At 40.9% G+C, this 13,229-nt stretch overlaps 1 protein-coding gene across 1 annotated transcript in view; it reads left to right on the top strand.

Annotated features, from left to right (window-relative positions):
* The window catches only part of RNF11 (ring finger protein 11), a 31,715-nt gene that overhangs the window by 1,322 nt on the left and 17,164 nt on the right, over positions 1–13,229 (top strand). The window lies entirely within an intron of this gene.

Raw genomic sequence — 13,229 nt, 5'->3', positions numbered from 1 at the left:
CCCAGCGCAGTGGATCCTATTTCCTTCGGTCGTGTGGGGCACCAGCAGGGAAGTGTTTCCCATTGTTGGGTTTTTTCCTGTCTCTGAGAGAATCTGTTAATTTACATCTTGATGACGAATCGCGGGTGGTGGGGAAAGGCCGGGTATTTTCTTTTATCGCTTTCCTCACAGCAGAGGATAACGTTGATGCAGAGCGGTGACGGTGTTAACGTGAAAACCCTGCTCTTGGCCGCTGCTTGGAGGGACAGCTGCAGAAAAGGGAAGCTGAACTTGGGGTTGCACTTGTCTGCTCCTTGTGATTTCCATCCCCATATATAGAAATGTACATTGCCCTAAACAAGCCATCTACAGTAAAAGGTTCTACAGCACTAAAAGATGGGGGGGGGGAACCCCAAACAGTGGTATAACTGCACACCTTATTCAAGTTTTAGAAGTATTTTCCTGTCTGAGATAATTGGATATGTTCCAGAGAAATCTATAGAAATGACAGTTGCGACACAAATTCTGGAGGGTGACTTGAGAGCTCTCTGTTTTCTAGGATGGGAGTCATTCAGGAGTCACATTCAGAAGGTACAATTAACAAAATTGCAGGAAGTATTTAACTGGGCAGACACATAATCGTAAAACTTGAACAGAACAGAAAATCTGCAAATGCTTGTAACAAATTCAAGAATCGCAGCCCTGTTAGGAAGCCCCTTGAGTGTGGAAGAGAAGCCCCAGACGTAGCAGCAGCCCTTGGTGGTGCAGTGAAGCAGCACTGGTATTGCTTGGCAGTGTCTAGCTGTTTGGTTTTGTTTGGGTGCAAAAGCTTAGTATTAGAATAAATTTCCTGATGTGGGGATTTTTTTTTTTTTTTCTGACTTCTAAACTATGTCTGCTGAAGTCCAATAAATAGAAAGTGCTTGGTGGCAGATTAAGTTTTTTAAAGGTTGTGTTGTTCTAAATTAAGCCTGGATTGTCCATCTGGTTTGTATGCATCGTATTTTTGTCAAATCAACGTATAAAGTTGGACTGTTCATGGTATTTGTTGCATTTACATCTGTGATTCTAGGTGTGGAGATGTGGTGTTCCCCCCCCCCCCCCCCCCCCCCCCCCCCCCCCTTGAAAATAACCTGTTAGGTCTTGCAAGAGTCATGAATCGAGTATATGTATGGCGCAGGCCTCCTCGTGTGGATTTTGGTGTAGATAAGCACTCTTCCACCATGGCTGCTTTTTTTTTTTTTAATTATTTTTTTCTTGATGAAGAACTTCTTGCTCATAAGTGTGGATGATTGAGAAGACAGTAGACAGTAAAATAAATAAACCTACAGATGCCTGCTATTGAGTAAGTGTATTCATAGCAAAAATTCCCTAGCTTGAATGAAGGTGTGAGGCATCGGGTGATGTGCCCACAGGCACTTGGCTGTCTGGAACATTGCTGGCTGTCCTGAAAGCCCTCCCACTGATGCTAGCAATTCCTAAAGCTTCACCTTAAGGTAGCATTTTCGTCTCATATAATCAAAATTCAAAGCTACTCTTTCTACAGCTTCTGAACCACAATTTAAAAAAAAGGCCTTGCCTGCAATATTGCACAATATTTCATGCACTTTAAGGTTGAGGGCATTTATAGTTTTGATTTTTTTTTTTTTTTTATTTAGAAGGTGCACAAGACAGGTGAAGAACTCTTTTCTGCTGTGTTACTGCTGTTGTGTTAGTGATAGGTCATTCTCATTTTAACTTCCAGGTGGCAGCTTGGATTCAGTGTTACAAATGGGAATTTAGGAGTTTTGTCTTTGTGTGTGATAATTGCTTCTTTCACAGTATCTTGACCAGAATTGGAGTGTATGTGAAAATACATAGACCTGAGGAAGGAAAGCAAGGAAGAGGGTAAAATAAAATTAGTTTGAAAACAAGTTTGTGGCAACTAGCAGTATGTGCAAGAAATTAGGAGATAATTTAAAATCTGACTACTGAAATTTCAGCCCTAAAATGGACATACTCTAGAAGAAAATAAAATCTGGTTTGTTTGCTTCTCTTGAGTTTGCAGCAACAGTGTGTCAGCTTCCTGAATAAATCTTGCATGGCGTGCAAACTAGGAGAAGGAACGTTGTTGGGTGAAGAAACACAGTCGTAGCAAACTACTTCTGTGTCTCTTGTAACTCACTTCTGTATTATTTTGACATTTAAAATACTTTTTCCTATTCTGACAGGATTGTGCCATGGGCGTTCGTATGGGAATCTCGTTAAACCATAATTTTTATTTAGCTGTTTATTTCTAACTGCAAAATGTGCCCCAAATAATCATTTGAGTATTACATGTCAAATTTCTTTTATCTGTGAGTGCTATTGAACCAGCTGTGTAAAATTCCTGCTTCCAAAAGTGAGATTGAAAATTGGATTGGCAGTATGGACACATGGAGTAACAGGGGATATAATTTCCATTCAGAGGCTCTGCACATACCCGTCTCTGCTCTCAGTTTCTGTGGCAGTACGTGTTACACGCTACAGCAGCACGGCTTCAGAGAGGAAGCATCTTTTTAAACAGGTATCTGAGTTAATGAGAAAGTGGTTCATTAAAGCATCAGACATTTTCCAGTGCATCAAGCTTAACGGCTAACATGGGAAATAATTAAAACACTCCAAAAAAAGAGTGTGTTCGTGTGGCGGGGGGACAGGAAGTGATTTCAAGAGTGGGCCAACATTTTCATAGACAGACGCTAATTTTGGATGCCTCCATTTTAGAACCCAGAAATTACAACTGTTTTTTTAAGTGCTAAGCACATGCAACTCCATTTTTAACCAGTGAATCTGTGATTAGGAAAGTGTTAGCTTTAGTTCTGTTTTTTTTTTCGAGTCCACAAAATTGAGTATGCTTTCAAGTTTGTTTTCCTTTTCTGTCTATGACTTCTTCGCCATCTGTTGGCAATATGCCTTCTGCTGTTTTTCCATACAAGTTCACTGTTTTTTCCAGTCTCTCTTACTTGTAGTAGTTCTTCTCAAAGACTTTATTTTGCAGAACAGATGTGCCCATTTTCTTAATCCTTGTCTCCTATTTCTATTCTTAAGTAGTTCCTTAATGCTTGCAGGAAATAATTTGCTAGTTTATTAAACTTTGGAATTCTACACAGTAAAGTACTTTACATCTTTTTCTCCCTGATTTTCTAAAAAGTACTGCAGTGGACAAAATACACGTCAGTCTTCTAATAAAGATGTATACTGCTTGCTAAATTAATAAGGTAAAAGCATGAGAAACAAGCGCAAGTTCTTGATATTGATACTGAACTCGTAAAAGCACATTTGATATGTTGATATGGCAGATAGACTAAAAATATTTTACCTGAAAGGATCCAACACATGCTCCAGTACTCAGTACCACCCTGTGTTGTCTTACTGGCCCAGATAAAATATTTCAGTGGATCTAGTGGATTTTTTTTTTTTGGAGGGATTAATTTAAAACCTTTTGACCTGGATATTCCTTTGATTAGGCTGTAGGCATGAAATGAGATGAGAGATCACAAACATGAGCTTAACCCCATGTCATGCTCCCATAATCTTCCAAAAGCTCTTGGGGACAGCAGGTTTTGAAAGCACAATTCAGAGTGTCTCGTGGCTCCTCTTAAACTGAGGTTGCTGCAATAGTCCCCTTGGGCCTTATCTGTTAACTGAGCGTCGTCTGTACGCACTGTACCCCCATCCATCTGTCTTGTCGTGCTTTGTTCCAGCAGTCCCCAGTTCAGGGAGGTGGCACAGCAACCTGCGATGACGGTGCCCTAGGTCCCTAGTAAATCACCCTCTGGGATCCCCTTGGCCCGAGCGCAGCACAGTAGATGCAGCCCTGGAGTGTTGCTTATCCAAGACGCTGAAGAAGTTCCTGGTTTGAACAGTCAGAAAATTTTCTTGAAATAGTCTACTGTGTTTCTGTGTGAACCTTGCCCTTGTGGATGCATGTGTTGGGATGTGTTTTGCTCAACAGAGAAACGAGGCTTTTATTAAGCTTTCGTCATGACTTAAGTAATACGTTACATTGGTGTTCTGATGCTGTCCTTTCAAAGGCACAGTAATTAATATCATTAAAAATTGCAAACCAAATTAATTGTGATAGGGGAGTTGCACCCCATTTATAGAAACATCCGTGCAAAATTCTCTTGGGCTGTGAATGAGATGATTTGTCATCTGTGATTGCGTGTATTGTACAAGCAGAAAGACTATGGTAGTATTAACATGTTATAATTTAACTTTGAGTGGTTGTGCAAAGCTAGAACTGTTGGTATATGTTGGAACAGCATAAGAGGAGGAAAGATGTGATGGGAAAACATTACATACGGAAAGCTACCCATGAAAAAAGCAAACCAACTAGTAAGTTTACTTTCATGTAAGAGAAAGGAATATATTTAAAAAATGCTTATGCAGGTCTTGCCCTTTTCTCTGCTTGTCCTCCACGTCTTGTCTGTGATGTGTACAAATTACAATTGCATTTGTGGATGTGAACTGAAATACTGCTCCAGTCCAAAATTCCTTAGTCCAGTGAAAACTTCAAAGGGCTTCAGACAAGAGTGTCTCTTTGTTGGTATGTTGCTGGCTACTGCTTTCTGGCAGCAGTGCCCTAGGTGGAGATGGGCTTCAGTGAGGCGAGAAAGTGACGGAGGAGCTGAAGTCAAGAGTTTGAGCATGGATAAGAAATGGTAGAGTAAGCCAGTGATGTTTGTGTTTACTTGTTTTCAAGAATATGATTGCTTAAGCTACCTTAGAGAACTCATTCTCAGAAATGAGCAAGTGCTCTAGTAGTATTTTGGAATAATATAACTATGAAAGCCCAAGTACTAAGTGATAAAGTCACTCCTGATAAATAGTAATGATACAATTTAGACAGCCACATGCAGAAAATCTGTAAGCCTTCCGTGCAGTTCTTGTAAATTATTTGTATGTGCAAAGCAAGAATAAACCTTTTTTTTTTAAAAAAAAAATCTGTATAGGGATATACAGTTCATTTATCCAGATAGTATTTAAATATATGTTTTGTGTACTTCATTTTAATAGCATTCAAGATGATTTGGTTAGTGAACAATATACTGTGATGCTTCTCACTCCTTCCACATCTGAAGAACTTAGCAAGTTGTCTAGAGAATTGTATTGCTGGTAATCCATGCTAGATGGGAAGTTTCCTGGGGCGCTAAGTCTAACTTCCTTTCTGGATAACAGTTAGAAAAAACTGTGCACCTGTATTTCCTGTCTTAATGCATACTGGTTTCAGCGTAGCCTGCCAGGCTGGCTGATTGGTGCCGTCTTCCATTTTGCTAGCGAAAAAAGCTGGGGGGATGGGGAGAAGAGAAAAAGGAAGGCAAACTTGAAAATAAAGAATACCAAATGGAGTTAGGTAACTTTAATCTTAAAAAATACCCATTCATAAACTGTTTTTAATGAATATTGGCTGAATATTGTAGTTCTTTGCCTGCTTAAAATAGATTTAACTCCAGTTGGTTATAAATATATTAGACATGGGTAGAGGAAATGGGAAATGTATACTGATGTTCAAGTTCTCTGTGGTATCATCTTTCTATTACGAAAATTAGACCTAGTGTCTAGACTCACTGTTGTTCAGTAAAGATCTGTTCCTAACCATTCTGGCCAGAAGACTTTTTTTCAAGAGAAGTTTTCAAAAGAAGAGAATATGTTTATAATCACACTTGATGGAATGCTGCTTGCTGTTTTACATGGATTTCTGCAAGAAATGTCTTAAGTTGGATCGAGATGCTATACGAGGTCTATCCCTGTCTTCCCATGTGCCTGTTCATCGCTTCAACAGAGGAAGGAAGCTCGGTTTGATGAACACTTCTGCAGACCCTGGTAATGGCTGTAGTCAAACTGGTTGCAGAATGTAAGGTCAAGAGACTAAAAATAACATCACTTGCTTGTGACAGACTTGTCTCTTCAGTCTTCGTGCTTGTCCTTGTTATTGCCTCCCCATAGACACACAAAGAGAAACGTATTTATATATTTTGAAGAGGTAATGGTCTGTGGAATAGACCAAAGCAAATCAGCCGTGACTTTTCTATGAGCTAATGAAACAGTTCCTAAGAGACCAAAGAATTACGAAATGAGCAGGTTTTTAGAGATGTCATGGCTGAGTTAGAGTAAAACCTCTTCAGGGGAAAAAGCTGGAGTCACTCTTCTTTGACTCTAAAAGGCAAAGCAAGCTTCAGTCTTGATTTAAACCACAAGAAAAATTTGCCCTGACATTGTGAAGGTCTCAGAAGCAAAGATGTGCCTTGCTTCCTGAAGGTAGGATGTGTTTTTGTAGAAGATGCTATCTTTCTTGTCGTTCTGCCAGCCTCTTGGGGGGCAGCCACAGCAGCGACCTGTCCCAGCAGAGCTGGAGTCATGTGTATCTATCCTCTTGCTGGGTAAAACTGCACTGTGGACTTCAACCAAAAAAAGCCCCCACCCCCAAACCAAAACAAAATCCACCAAAAATCACTCTAGAGCCCTAGCATAAGCCATCATCATTTAGTTCAGTCTTCTCTTTAGTTTGTAACTTTTAGCAAATGACTTAACTGGTCCGTGCTTTAGTTTCCTCACTGTAAAATGAGGAGTAAAGGAATAATAAACTTTATCTTTAGTGCAGGCATGTTTAGTAATTTAATTCATGTTTGTAAAGTGTTCCATGATAATTTGATTTTAATAAAATAATATTCCTCTGTTATAAAATGAACTTCTGCAGGAGTTTATGACAAACTTACTGCTGTAGAGAGGGAGCTTTATCAGAAGATCTGTTTAAGGCAGTAGATAAGTCTCCTAAAATCTGTTTTGGAATCTGATAGTTCAGTATTTACTTGGCAGCCTGTGTTCCAGATGTTCGATTAGTAGGAGTGAAGAGACTGTAGAGATGGTAATAAGAAATCTTTCCTAATCAGGATGATGAATGTTAGTTATACTGGGAGATTGTGCATTCTTTTGGGCAAGCCAACCCAAACAAGCAATGCCACCCTCCCCAAAATCTAGGACCACCGTGTGCTTAGGAAGCTCTTACGTCTCCTGCATGTACCACTGGCTCATTTCTGTGATCAGCAGCTGTTGCTGGCTGTACATCTGGACTTTGGTTTCTGAACCACGGAAAATAAAATAGTTTTATGTTTTGAAGAGATAATGATCTGTGGAATGGGCTGAAGCAAATCAACCGTGACTTTCCTATGAACTAATGAAACAATTTCCAAGAGACCAAAGAATTATAGAGAGTGGTTGTTTTATTTACCAGTCCTCCATAGGAATCTGCCAGCCGCTCTGTTTCTCTTCAGTGAAGAAGAAAGTCAGAATGCCGGTGGCATAAAAGCTGCTGGGCCACAATCCACACGCAGTGACACGGACAAACAGCAGATGCGTGCAGCAACTGGAGGGGGAGATAAAAGAACTGTCCTTTCAGCCGCAGTTACGTCAGCCAAATCACAACCAGCTGGTTTATTGCATCGGGCATTTCTGCTGATCCACCAGAATGCTTACGCATGCTCTCCACTTTGCACACGTGCGTGCATGCATGCCATCATATCAAAGGCTGGGCTGACTTTTGAGCACTCTCATCCTGCCTCTCTTTTTAGCCACTGGTTCAGTTTAGGGTTGATGTAGACCTGAGGTGCCTGGGGGAGGACTGAAACTGTGGGAGGAATGAGAGAAACTGTGACTCAGGAAATTCAGTTCCTCCCTTAGCCCCAGCATGCAGTGATGAATGTGCAGACTATTATCCCTGCAATACTAAAACCTGTTTCCCTCAATCGTATTTTTTGGACACTGGAGACACTTCTGTGTCCTCTCATCTGCTTTTTTTCCCCGCTCGGAGCAATTTGTATTTCTAGAGGCATAGTTCAGAAGCAGTCCTTGTATGTAGTTCACTGAACTCCACGGCCAAATGCCCATGCAGGGTCAACCTCATCTTCAGTCAAAGACAAATCTCAGCTGGTTGACAGTGCTGAGTTTTCCAGAGCTTGGGATTGTAGCTAGCCCGTGTGCCATTAGAGTTTGGAGTGCTAAGAGAGGTCCTAGAAGCACCAAGGAAATGCCTGGTTTATGACTAATAAAATTTAATGAAGACATGTGAATATCTAGTGGTAAGGAAAAAATCATTCAGTCAGCGCTGGTTTGGACAAAAGCAAGGAATCTGCTATCCTGCAGCCAAGATTAAAACAATTAAATTTACCAGATACTGCCAGTTTCTAATCTTTGTCATGGCAAAACTGCTTAAAAATAAAAAGACTAGAATATAACCCAGAAATATATATGTAACTATATAGTTATATGTACTTGGACAGTAGTTCTGTAGAGACTGTAAGGTTTCCCACTGGTCCTTGCCACTATCACTCCATATGACTTTCCTGATGATTCGTATACAAGCTCCAGCCAGAAGGAAATGGAGCAGTATTTATCTGACTTCATCTATTCCTATGAGATGCATCTTGGTAGTGGGGGATACAAATCTCTTATGACTCAGTGTGCAAACGTTGCAGAATTGGATGAGGCTGGGTGCTCTTGCCCTTTCTGTTTCAGAGCTGTGGGAGACTTATCTAAGAGATCAAAGCGCAGCTGATTCCATTATTTCAGAATCTATGGGACAGTATAATGCATGACTACTCTGGGACGATGCCTGTGTCTGACTTTTATTCATCATTGTAATTAAACCCAGATACCAAGTTTGTTCTGTGCACTGAACGTTAATCACAGCATTTTATTAACGCGCTGGTCGAAATCTGTAATTCAGAAATAGTATTATTTTGCAGTATAGATAAAGACCAGTATTTATTTGCCTGAATAAATTAATTTTATTTAAAGTTCAGAAACAGAAATTATTGCTCTCAGGTTTTTAGCAAACAGGTACGAGCGTTGCTCGACTACAGACATACCAAACTGCTAAACTGGTTTGGTCTGTACTGTTGCTTAACAGAAAGCAGTTAACTGCTGTATTCAGTGGAAACTGTATAAAAGGCTCAGATCGGCAAACTAATGCTCTAAATTCAGATTTAGTTAAGACACTGAAATGAATATTTTAACACCTGTAGACTTTATTTAATGCTCTATAATAGTACTTGCTTAATTGCCACTGCCAGTTTCTGATGTTTTGAGATTTCTCTTGGTTGTTTTCTGTTTAGGTATTATGATTTGTATTGCAGTTGCATCCATATATCTTCAATTTAGCTTATGAAATATGACTAAGTCATTGCTTTAGTGTCTGCTTCAAAGAATTTTGTAATGTTATATCCATATATTTGGAGACCTTGAGGCACTTGCAGATTGACTGGTGGAGAGTGGCATCCTTGAAAGTATATTGCCCTTCTTGGAAACAATATCACTTTTAGAATTCAAGCAAAAATAGTTTAAATCAATTGTTAATTTTTTTCTAGGTTAGTGCTTTTTTTACCTCTTAGTTCCTGGGTCTCTGAGACTCTATGGGCTGTTTTTATAGTGCTCACAAGAGCTAATAAACCCCATCTGTAGTCACTAAACTGAGAATACAGGTCCATGCCCCTGCTTGACATTTTTTAGGGATTTGCAAATTGGAAACTAGTAAGAACCACTGCATAGGTGGTGTTACTGTAGCACTGTCTTGAGCCAAGAAAACTCCTCTGCTTGCCCTGATAGAGGCACAGCTCTTCAGCTGACGGCATCCACGTGATGCTGCAGTGGCTGTGATGGGCAGGTACTCTCCAGGACTGAGTTAGATGGTGGCCTTGGCCCAAACCCGAGGGAGATGCTCGGTTGCTCTTCCTCCCCGCCCTCAACTGGAAGTGGTAGTGTGGTATGTAATCCATCGGAGGGGATTCATACGATAACTCGCCTGGAGCTCTGCTGGGTTGTATATAATCCTTCCAGCCAGTCATCTGTAAGAACCAAAAATGAAGTGCAAGGGGGGATTTTACATTATGTCTGAATTTATACAAACTCTCTAAAATTTCTAAGAATTGAGGTTGTATATTTGTTTTACTGTGTGGCTAAAATACTGAAAGTAAGTTTACCAAAGAATGCTTGTTCTTTTGTAAATATAATGGGTTTCTTGATTTACAGTGGATAGAGTTAGGCATTCAGAGACACAATGTTTGACTGATTTAGTTTTATTTTTAAAAATCCTTTAGGAAAGAAAAAAAACTATCCACACAAAATTTCATGCTCCAAGTGATCTTTGTTTTCCTCTATAAACTGTATTCCTGTTCAATGAGTAACCTGTTTTTTCCTACCTCCCAGAAGCAGCAAGATGACCTAGATCTAGAGCTTCCTGGGGAAAAGTTCACTTCACCCTATATATAGCTTCTCCCAATGTGTCTTTATGTAGCTGTCACCTACTCTGAGCTGATAAACTGAGGAGACAAGAGCTATAGTTTTAGGCTGAGGTAAGAAAGGAGGGTGTTTTATCCTCCTTTTTTTGGGGGGTGGGGTGGGGGTGGGGCGTGTGTCTATTAACACATATACCATTATCTAGATTCCAGCGTGGTGGAGGTCAGACTTCCAGACTCCCAGCTGCAACATAGAGAACTTCAATCTCTTTATCTCCTCAATGTGCTGTGGCTGAATAATGATCAATTAACCTCTTGGTTAACGAGTGATTTAGATCATGCCTTCGTGCTGGCAGGAGTTTCTGCAGTGGACTCTGACCATGATATCTGGGGGTCAATGTGTTCTTCATTCTGGTCGGATCACACAGATGGAGATTCCTCCAAGCAGGGCTGCTGGCGTCATGGTATTTTTATTGGAGAGCAAAAACTGGGAAAATGGTAGTAACAACTATGTAACAGATGCTATCAAACAAGCTGTTGGTGTTGAGGGATCAGACAAATGTTTCCATCTCAGGGTAACGAGTCAAACAGTGAAGAGTACTGTAGGCTGATGGAAATTTGTCTGTCCCTTTGTCAGAATAAGGCATTTTTTGAATATAGGGGAGTTTATCTGAGTTGAGTGCGTCAGCAGCTTGAGCTGTTTGGGCTTCTGCAACCCTTCTGGGGGTACTTTCCATGTCCCTAAAGAAAGTGCCGCTGCCTAACACCACCACACAGTCTTCTCCTGGGGCCTTCACCGCATCGGGGACGAGTGCCAGTGGAACCCATCGGTGCTCCTGTGTTGGGGCGTGTATACCTCCAGCACATGGGGAAACTAGTGTTTTTGTTCATTTGACTTGATTTGAGGCAGGATTCTGCTCCAGCGCTTACAAATAATGGCTTTGACAGACACTGCTTGGCAGTGAATGCAGCTGAGGCCAAAGGAGAGGCTCGGGGGCTATCTCTTTGTTCAGCAGACCACGAGCTGAAACCAGGCAAAAATGTGGCCTGCCTTGTGGTCGGCGTTGTGCGTATCCATGTTTCTGGCACAAGGAGGCCTGGTCTAACCGCCTGCTGCTGCCAGAAGGGATTGCTTCTCTTTTCCCTCCTGTTTTCCACTTGCAGCCATCGGCTCTGCAGTTGCTTTGTGGTGGCTTTGGTGCTTATCTGATCCCTCAGTGAGTCAACTGATACCTTTCAAGTGTTTGAAATGGGTTCCCTTGCTCTTATTTTCCTCCTGTCAGATTAGTGAACTGAGCAGACTTCCTGGTGGAGGTTGAATTTATCTGCAGTCTTTGCTATCTACATATTGCATTCTACTTTGACATCTCTGGAAAGGTCTAGAGGTATCAGGTATTAGATGTGTGCTATTACCACCAAGTATTACAGGAATTTTGGCTTCTCCGTGTTGCAATTAAGGATATACTTGGACTTAACTGCATACCAGAGCATGCACAGAATGAATATCTGGTATTTGTTTGGGCAGTGAGTGCATTGGGGAATGGTCTGTACGTGAAATGCAGTCTAAAGTTGCCACTTCTAACTTCAGTGGGGTGGTGATTTCATTTGGAGGGATTTTGCTGGTTCAGGACAAATATCTGATGTAGACAAAGCCTTAATTCTGTTTTTCTTAAATATGATCCTTCTGGTTTTAGAAAAAACCCCAACCCAACAAACCATAAGTAAAGAATATAAATCTATCTACCACAACTGCCATTGAAGATGTGTGGATACTTTTCTCACCTTTTTTTTTTTTTTTTTTTTTTTTTTAAAAAGAAGCTTCATTAATGTTACCTAACAGTTCATGAGTATATTTAGTAAGTACAGGAATGGGTGAAGACTTTCACAGCCTGTTCATGTTGCACAGCAGACTGTAATATCCCTTGGGACACAACTGACTACAGTAACATCATTCATTGGCATTGTGGGGTGCTGCTCTGCCTCTTTCCTCACACAAGCCTTCCAGTTAAGACTCCGTGGATGGTTTCCAAAGTCTGAACATAACTTGGCAAGCTTTGTCACTGCTGTTAGGAGTTTGATTACCTTTGTGCATATGTATGTAAGGACTGCCAGTGTATGTGGCTTTTAATAAAATAACCTCCCTGTTTGTCTAAAATGTTTGGAATTAAGAAATTATATAAGTATGCAAGAGCAGAAGCTAAGCTGATCACCTCAATTTGGCTGTCCTGTTTTATGTGTTGTGACTCCTTATTCTAGTTTGGTGTCCCTCAGGAGAGGCCGCTGGTTCCCTGTTGAAGCCAGTCTTATTTAAAGCAAATTGAGGGACAAAACCCTGTTTCTAGAAATAAACTTGAGAGGCAAATCTTGCCGCTGCTTCATGCGTCCACTTATGCAGCGTTACCAACTCTTGTCGTTTCTGTGGTAATGCCTTGCTCTTACATAGCTCGAACCTTCTTGCTTGGTACCTTTCTATTTAGTTTTCTGAATTCAGAACCAGTAACGCTGAACAAGAGCAGTAAATACCAGCTTTTTGGATCTCATGAACTAAGTCAGGTCAGGCTTAATTTTTGGCTTGGAGACCTACCAAAAAAAGCTCCAAAGCCACAGGGGATGGGGCTGCCGGGACAGTGAGGGAATGCCCTTCCTTGTCAGTCACCCGTGAGCAAATGGCCCAGCACGTTGCCGGGGCTGTGGGGCACTGCAAAGCTCTAGAAATCATTTTCTGAATGAGACTGCTTGCTGCCAGTAATGTTTCCTTGTTTTATTTCACAAAATATGCTGTCCAGGTTTCAGTTTGAAGACAGTAATGCATTTCAGCTGGAGAGACCAATAGTTATTGCCCTGTCTCCCTTAAGTAACACATCAAACTGAAGATACTATTTTTTTTTAAATCCTAGATGCAGAAGGGTTACCATGTTCCAGCAGTAAAGTGCCTGTATATCAACATAGAGTGCAATAATCCCACATATACTTGTTCACTGATGACCTTAGGTTTTGCTT

Source organism: Balearica regulorum, chromosome 8, assembly GCF_011004875.1.
Source record: "Balearica regulorum gibbericeps isolate bBalReg1 chromosome 8, bBalReg1.pri, whole genome shotgun sequence".
NCBI lineage: Eukaryota > Metazoa > Chordata > Aves > Gruiformes > Gruidae > Balearica > Balearica regulorum.
Note: the sequence above shows the minus strand (reverse complement) of the source record. Positions and strands in the feature narration are given on the sequence as shown.